Genomic DNA, 7,075 nt, shown 5'->3' on the forward strand with positions numbered 1-7,075 from the left:
TTATGGCGACCCCCATAGGGTTTTCGAGACAAGATTGTAACAGGGGTGGTCTGCCATTGCCAGCCAATGGATAGAGACCCTGGTGGTCTCCCATCCAAATACTAACCAGGGCTGACCCCACTTAGCTTCCGAGATCCGACAAGATGGGGCTAGCCTGGGCTATCCAGGTCGGGGGGTGGTGTTGTTTGTTTGTTTTGCACTTTCAGGGCTATTTTTGGGCAGGAACGCACAGGAACGGAGTTCCGGCTGGCTCCCGAGTTGGCCACACACACCAGGAGCTCATTAGCATAACAGACCACACCCAACAGCAGAAACGCATCAGGATTGGCTACATTAGGGGTGTGTGGCCTAACATGCAAAGGAGTTCCTGTTACAAAAAAAGCCCTGGGTTTTGACAACAAACAAGGTAAACAGAATGGCAACACCCGCTCTGGGGAGGTGCCTTTTTGAGATTCTGGCTGCATTCACCCATTACACTCGGCCGCAATTAAATGCCACTTTGCCCCATCAGGTACAAACACGTCTTCTTTACTGTGCCTTCATGGGTTCATTCTGCATCTAGCATTCGCTCCATTGTTTTACCAAACCCGCACTGGAACAGAAAAAGATGCAGCTCAAAACCACATTCAAATACCCCAGGGCAATGCCGTACTGACTGCAGAGTCACCCCTGAACAGCCATAAAACGACCATAAATCTATGCAGACAGTACCTTAAAACTGAGAGATCAAAGGAAATCAAAGTAGCATGCAGTGTGGAGGCTACCATTAAATCCAACAATCAAAGAAAGTGAAAGTGGCATGCAATGTAGAGGGGAATTTCTGTTCCAAGGTGGGTTTGGTAAAACAGCGGAGCGAATGCTAGAGGCAGAATGGGCTGTGCTTTCCTCATTCTGCCCCCTTCTCCCCCTTCCCTTCTCTGATGAAAACATGCTCCATTTGCTCATGTTGCTCATGTTGTGCAAGACAGGTACTTGGGGCAGGTGTGTGTTCCCCCACCCACAAGACAAAGGAATTTAAGGTTGCCCTACTTTATCTTGGAAGTGAAGGTGCTGTCCCCTGTCTCAGACCTCCAGAAGCAAGTGGCAAGAGAGACTAGATAGCTAGATAGGCACACTGACCTTTCCTCCCTGTGTTTACTCTTCTGCCACTGTTCCCTTTGAAATGCAGACTGTGTTCTCAGGGACAATTTCCTTCCTTCTGTTCACTCTCTCAGCTCCCACTTCTCCCTGCATGCACAAAGAGGGACAACATGCTGTCCTCTCTTGGCACCACAAGGCAGATGGCCCTCTCGCCATCTGCTTCCATCCTTAGCTAGTAAGTTAGTCCTCTGTCCTATCTCCGCTCTTTCCTACCCAAAAGTGTACTTCTCAAATAAAGAGAGAAGTATTTGACTGTTAAACTTGCAATGTGGCACTGTGTAACTTTGTAAGCTGCGCAACCTGGTGAAGAGATGCTCCTGTGTTTGTAGAGTTATTTGAGCACTCTGCTGACTAGTGGGCACTGGACTAACCAGTTAACCCCAACACTTTAGAATTAAAGTGCAAAACAAACAAACAACAACAATACCCCCCCCAACCTGGATAGCCCAGGCTAGCCCCATCTTGTCGGATCTCGGAAGCTAAGTGGGGTCAGCCCTGGTTAGTATTTGGATGGGAGACCACCAGGGTCTCTATCCAGAGGCCGGAAATGGCAGACCACCTCTGTTACAATCTTGTCTTGAAAACCCTATGGGGGTTGCCAGGGCTATTTTTTGGCAGGAACGCATAGGAACGGAGTTCCGGCTGGCTCCCAAGTTGGCCACGCCCAGCAGGAACTCATTAGCATAACAGGCCACACCTAACAGCAGAAACTCATTAGGATTGGCTACATTAGGGGTGTGTGGCCTAACATGCAAATAAGTTCCTGCTACAAAAAAAGCCCTGGGTTTTGACAACAAACAAGGTAAACAGAATTACAAGCAAAAGGTGCGTGTGGCTGGATGACCACACTTCTGGTAATGTGGGGGTGTGGCCTAATATGCTAATGAGCTGTGCTGTCACATCAGATTCTCGCATCCAAATGTGCACTTCATTACTGACACAAACCTGCATCCTTCCGATGCATGAAGCTCGCAAGCCAGGAAGCTGCTTTCGCACGTGGATCTCCCATACTTAGGGTTGCCAGCACAAGGGTGGCCAACTGGTGGGGGCTCACCAGCGACAAAATGACATCATCGGTGATGTGTTTACCTCCCTTCCCTCTGCAACTGGAATTGACATCTGTGCATCAGCATGGATACTCCTGAACTCAGGCAAGAGTTCTGTCGAACTGCTAGTTCCCCCGGTGCCATGATTATGTCACTTCCAGTCACACAGGAAGTGATGTCAGTGCATTGGGATGCTGGCCCTCACCCACCATTCTCCCCCGTATTCTTCTTCTTCAGTCCATCTGAGCAGGGGTGGGAAGTGCCTGCTGCAAACAGAGAATCCCCTGCCCACAGCAGGAACCTGACAACCCTACCCCTACTCGATAGAGGGAAAGGCCTTGTCTTCTGTACGAACACAAACCCAATGATACAGCATGGTTCTATTGACCATTTTCACGGTGATGTTGTTTATCTGCTGGCAGCCAGTGAGAGACTGGGAGGTAGGGATGTGGGGTGGCACCGTCGCATCAACAGCATGATATCATTTCTGGACTGAACCCTGGAAGACGTAGCTAGTGGGAGAGAGCAAAGCCTTATTGATGACATTTTGCTGAAAGAGAAGAACCGAGGCAAGCAGGATACTGCTTGAACTCATGAATACTCACAAACACTTGACGCTGCCATATACTGAATCAGACCACTGATTCATGTTTGAACCTGGAGATCAGTTGTAATAGCGGGAGATCTCCAGCCCCCACCTGGAGGTTGGCAACCCCATAACCCCACAAAACAGCTAAGCCTCACTTAATGGATACAGACTTTTCATTGTTCTTTTCCCCCCCTCCGAGAACGGTGAAATGATCTCATCCTTTGAGCTTCATGTTTGAACCTGAGAGTTAAGATAGCCCGTCCTGGCCACCATCAAAGCTCACACTGCAAAAACACACAACAACAAGAAAGGTTCTCAGCTGTTGGCCAGATTCTTGACAGTGCGATGAAACAGAAGCTTTGGCTCAGTCTCAGATACAGTGCTAGGCTCTCTCCCCTCCTCCCCTGAAAAAGCTGCGGTCTTAATGCACTATCTAATCAGTCACAGAAAACAAGAGCAAAACTGAGTGTAGTTGCTCCAACAACATACTGGAAATGTCAAAAACACAGTGCTGGGAACTCTTGGGGGGAAAGAACAATGAAAGGTCTGTATCCATTAAGTGAGGCTTAGCGGTTTTCCTGGGGTTGCCAACCTCCAGGTGGGGCCTGGAAATCTCCCGCTATTACAACTGATGTCTAAGCAATAGAGGTCAGTTCCCCTTGAGAAAATGGCTACTTTGGATGGTGGACTCTATGGCATTGTACCCCACCAAGGTCCCTCTCCTCCCAAATCCCTGCTGTTCCCAGGAGCCATCCCCCAAATCTTCAGATGTTTCCCCACCCAGAGCTAGCAACTCTAAGTCTTGCCCTTCTTGCCCAAGGAGCATGTCCCTTTTTTTGTAACGGTGGCTTCCTCTTCTTGGTAGTCCATGTTTTGGCTTGCTGGATGCAGAGACTCTGTGCCCTTCTGTCTCTTTGCAGGAGCTTAGAGAGGACAGATACACTGGAAGGAAGATGGCATCACCCGTATGACTGCTAATTTCAGACTGGATCAGGAACAAAGGAAAAGCAGTGGGAACAACTGAAGGAACAGACAGGTCAGCTGTGCCAGAACTATGGCTTGCCCAAGGTCATCCAGCAGCTGCAAGTGGAGGAGTGGGGAATCAAACCCAGTTCTCCCAGATTAGAGTCCGCACACTTAACCACTACACCAAACTGGCTCTCGGTTTTCTTTCCCCTCCAACTCTTTACAGAATGCAGGGTTTTCTTGGGGACACCATTAATCTAAGCAAATGGCTGCAACAACTATGTTTTATTGGCTTCTCTACTGGGGTTGGACACTAAGTTAGAAGGGTAAGCAGATCTTGATAGTTTATTTAAGCCCCTGGAGTGTCTTAAGAATGCCCATTGAGTATCTAATTAGCTTCTTTTCTGATATGGGAGGTATTTAGTATGTCTCCTAATAATATTGCTTTAGACAGAACCTTTTGCCAATGGCAGAGGGTCTTAAAAATCTTCCCTTGTGGTGCAAAATGAAGAGGTGTGTATTTTAAGTTGGGCTGCGAATAAAATAGCGAGCACAATGAAACTTTACCAAATCAACCAACTATTCTTCTTTTCCTAGCGAGGTCACTGATAGCTTTTAGAGTCAGTTTTGTTTCCCAGAGATGGGCTTTATTTCTACGGATTTATTCATAAAATAGGCCTGATTGTCTCGCCAAGCTTCCCGATCTCTTATAACACATAATCTTAAATCACACGACTGAAAAAAGAAAGAAAGATTATCTCGTCAGTTCCCTATTGATGGTGTCTTGCAGAATGTCCTCTAATACCAAAATTATCTTTCATTTTATGTTGCCTGTGTAGAAAAATCCCACAAAGATGCCCCCCATGTCCTTAAAAATAATATGGTTTTGTGGATCTCTTTTCTTGTTTCTACAAACTAGATCTTTACATGCTGGGGAGGGGCATGGCTCAGTGGTAGAACATCCACTTGGCATGCAGAAGGCCCCAGGTTCAATCACAGGCATCTCCGGTACAAAGGATTAGGTAACAGATGACACAAACAACCTGTGCCTGAGTCTCTAGCAAGCCACGGCCAGTCTGAGTAGACAGGACTGACTTTGATGGACCAAGGGGCTATAGGACAAATCCCACACTGATGATGACTGGTCTCCCTTTGGGTCCAATCTATAAGTAATGGTTTAAACCAGTCAAAGCACATCCCCTGATACCTTCTTCTGCCTACAAACATCTCAACAAGATGGCACGGTCCATTGTATAAAAGACTGCAGATAAATCCAGTAGGAGCAACAAAGATCCATGACTTTTGTCTATGTTCAGATGGAGATCATCAGGTAGACTCATCAGCGCTGTCTCCATCACAGGGCGTGGCCTGAGACCAGACTGAAAAGAGGCCAGAGCAGAAGAGGTACTCAAGAAGGTGTGGAGTTGGTCTGGTCTGCTCTTTCTCAGTCACCCTGCCCAGAAAGGGCAGGTTAGAAAGTGACATCATTTTTCTGCAGAGATAGCTTTTTAAGCAGCCTCTGGGACTAGCTGGGGGAAGGTGCCCTGAGACAGTGACTAAGAGCCCTCCTGGATCAGACCAGTGGTCCATCTAGTCCAGCATCCTGTCTCACACAGTGGCCAACCAGTTCCTATGGACGGCCAACAGCAGGGCAGAGAAACTGAGGCCTCCATAAGAACATAAGAAGAGCCCTGCTGGATCAGACCCATGGTCCATCCAGTCCAGCATCCTCTCTCATACAGTGGTCAACCAGTTCCTCTGGACAGCCAACAACAGGGCAGAGAGACCAAGGCCTTCCACAGATGTGGCCTCCTGGCACTGGGATTCAGAGGCTTAGTGCCTTTGAATGTGGAGGTTCCCCTCAGTCACCATGGCTAGCCACTGATAGACCTGTCATCCATGAATCTATCTAATCCCCTTTGATTTATGATGGATATCAGTGACTTGTTAACACCACATTAACCCTTACCTGATTTCAGAAACTAGGATGGACAACAATCAAGAGCATGTGGTTGCCTTCACAGGTCACAGGGGCCTGTCAATATCCATCAAGGCAAGTAGGTGAAAATGGTCCAGAAACAGACCAGATAATGCATTAAGAAATTTCTTCTTTTTGAGCTATGTTACAACTGCTACACTGCCTCTCCACTGGCCTGCCTCAGCATAAGACAATTCCATACTTTTATATCTTTGTACACAGTCAGATACCTAGGAATGGTTTACATCTGCCACAGATGTTTACAGTTCTTCCCATTCATTCATTCATTCATTCATTTTGAACATTTGTTAGCTGCCTTTCTCCCTTGTGGGACTCAGAGTGGCTTAAAATATATTTTATGCATTTATGGATTTATTCTTTTAATTCACTCATTAATACCCTGCACCCTCTCACCACAGGGGACTTTCCACAGCTTGCAACAAATAAAACACAATAACAAAAACAAAATAAAAAACAAATAACAGCAATAAATCAAACAATAAAACCAATGCAAATATTGACTTCACAACAAATTGCTTGGAGAATTAAAAAAACTGGCCAGTTCCCTGGTCTGTAACAGAAGGAGGAGGAGGAGGAGGAGATTGGATTTATACCCTGCCCTTCACTCAGAGTCTCAGAGTGGCTTACAAAATACTTTCTCTTCCCCTCCCCGCAACAGGCACCCTGTGAGGTAGGTGGGGCTGAGGGAGTTCTGAGAGAACTGCTCTGACAGAACTATGGCTTGCCCGAGGTCATCCAGCAGCTGGAAATGGAGGAGTGGGGAATCAAACCTGGTTCTCCCAGATTAGAGTCCATGCACTTAACCATGACACCAAACTGGCTCACCTAGCCAAAGACCGCATGAAATAAAGCAGCCCAGTGTGCCCTGCAGAATGCTGAAGATCCCATGAACTTCCCTGGGGAGCTGATTCCAGTGAGAAGGGGGCAACCATTGAAAATGTCCTTGCCCTTTTGGGCATCTTATAAAACATTATTTTAAAAGCACAATAAAAAAGCAGCAATTATAAACCCCATAAAAGTCACAGTGTAAATGCTCCAATCAGGACTGCCAGCAATAAAAGCGCAAGCCACGCAAACGCAGCCCTAAAGGAAACTGTCTTTGACTGCCCCCCTTAGATGGCTCCTAGCAAGGCAGTCGTCCTTGCCCACTCTGCGTTCCTGAATGTCATGCCTCCGGAGTGATTGACACACGGGTTTGCATTTTCCCCAAGCTCTGATCAAGAAGACCTCCAGTTCATCTGGAAAAAACTGGGGGGGGTGGGATAATTTCCAAAACCCGACATTCGTGAACATCATCTTGATTTATGGGAAGACTTTTGCCAGCCTAAACTGTTT

Source organism: Gekko japonicus, unplaced genomic scaffold, assembly GCF_001447785.1.
Source record: "Gekko japonicus isolate JY-2015 unplaced genomic scaffold, Gekko_japonicus_V1.1 scaffold690, whole genome shotgun sequence".
NCBI classification, from domain to species: Eukaryota; Metazoa; Chordata; class Lepidosauria; order Squamata; family Gekkonidae; genus Gekko; species Gekko japonicus.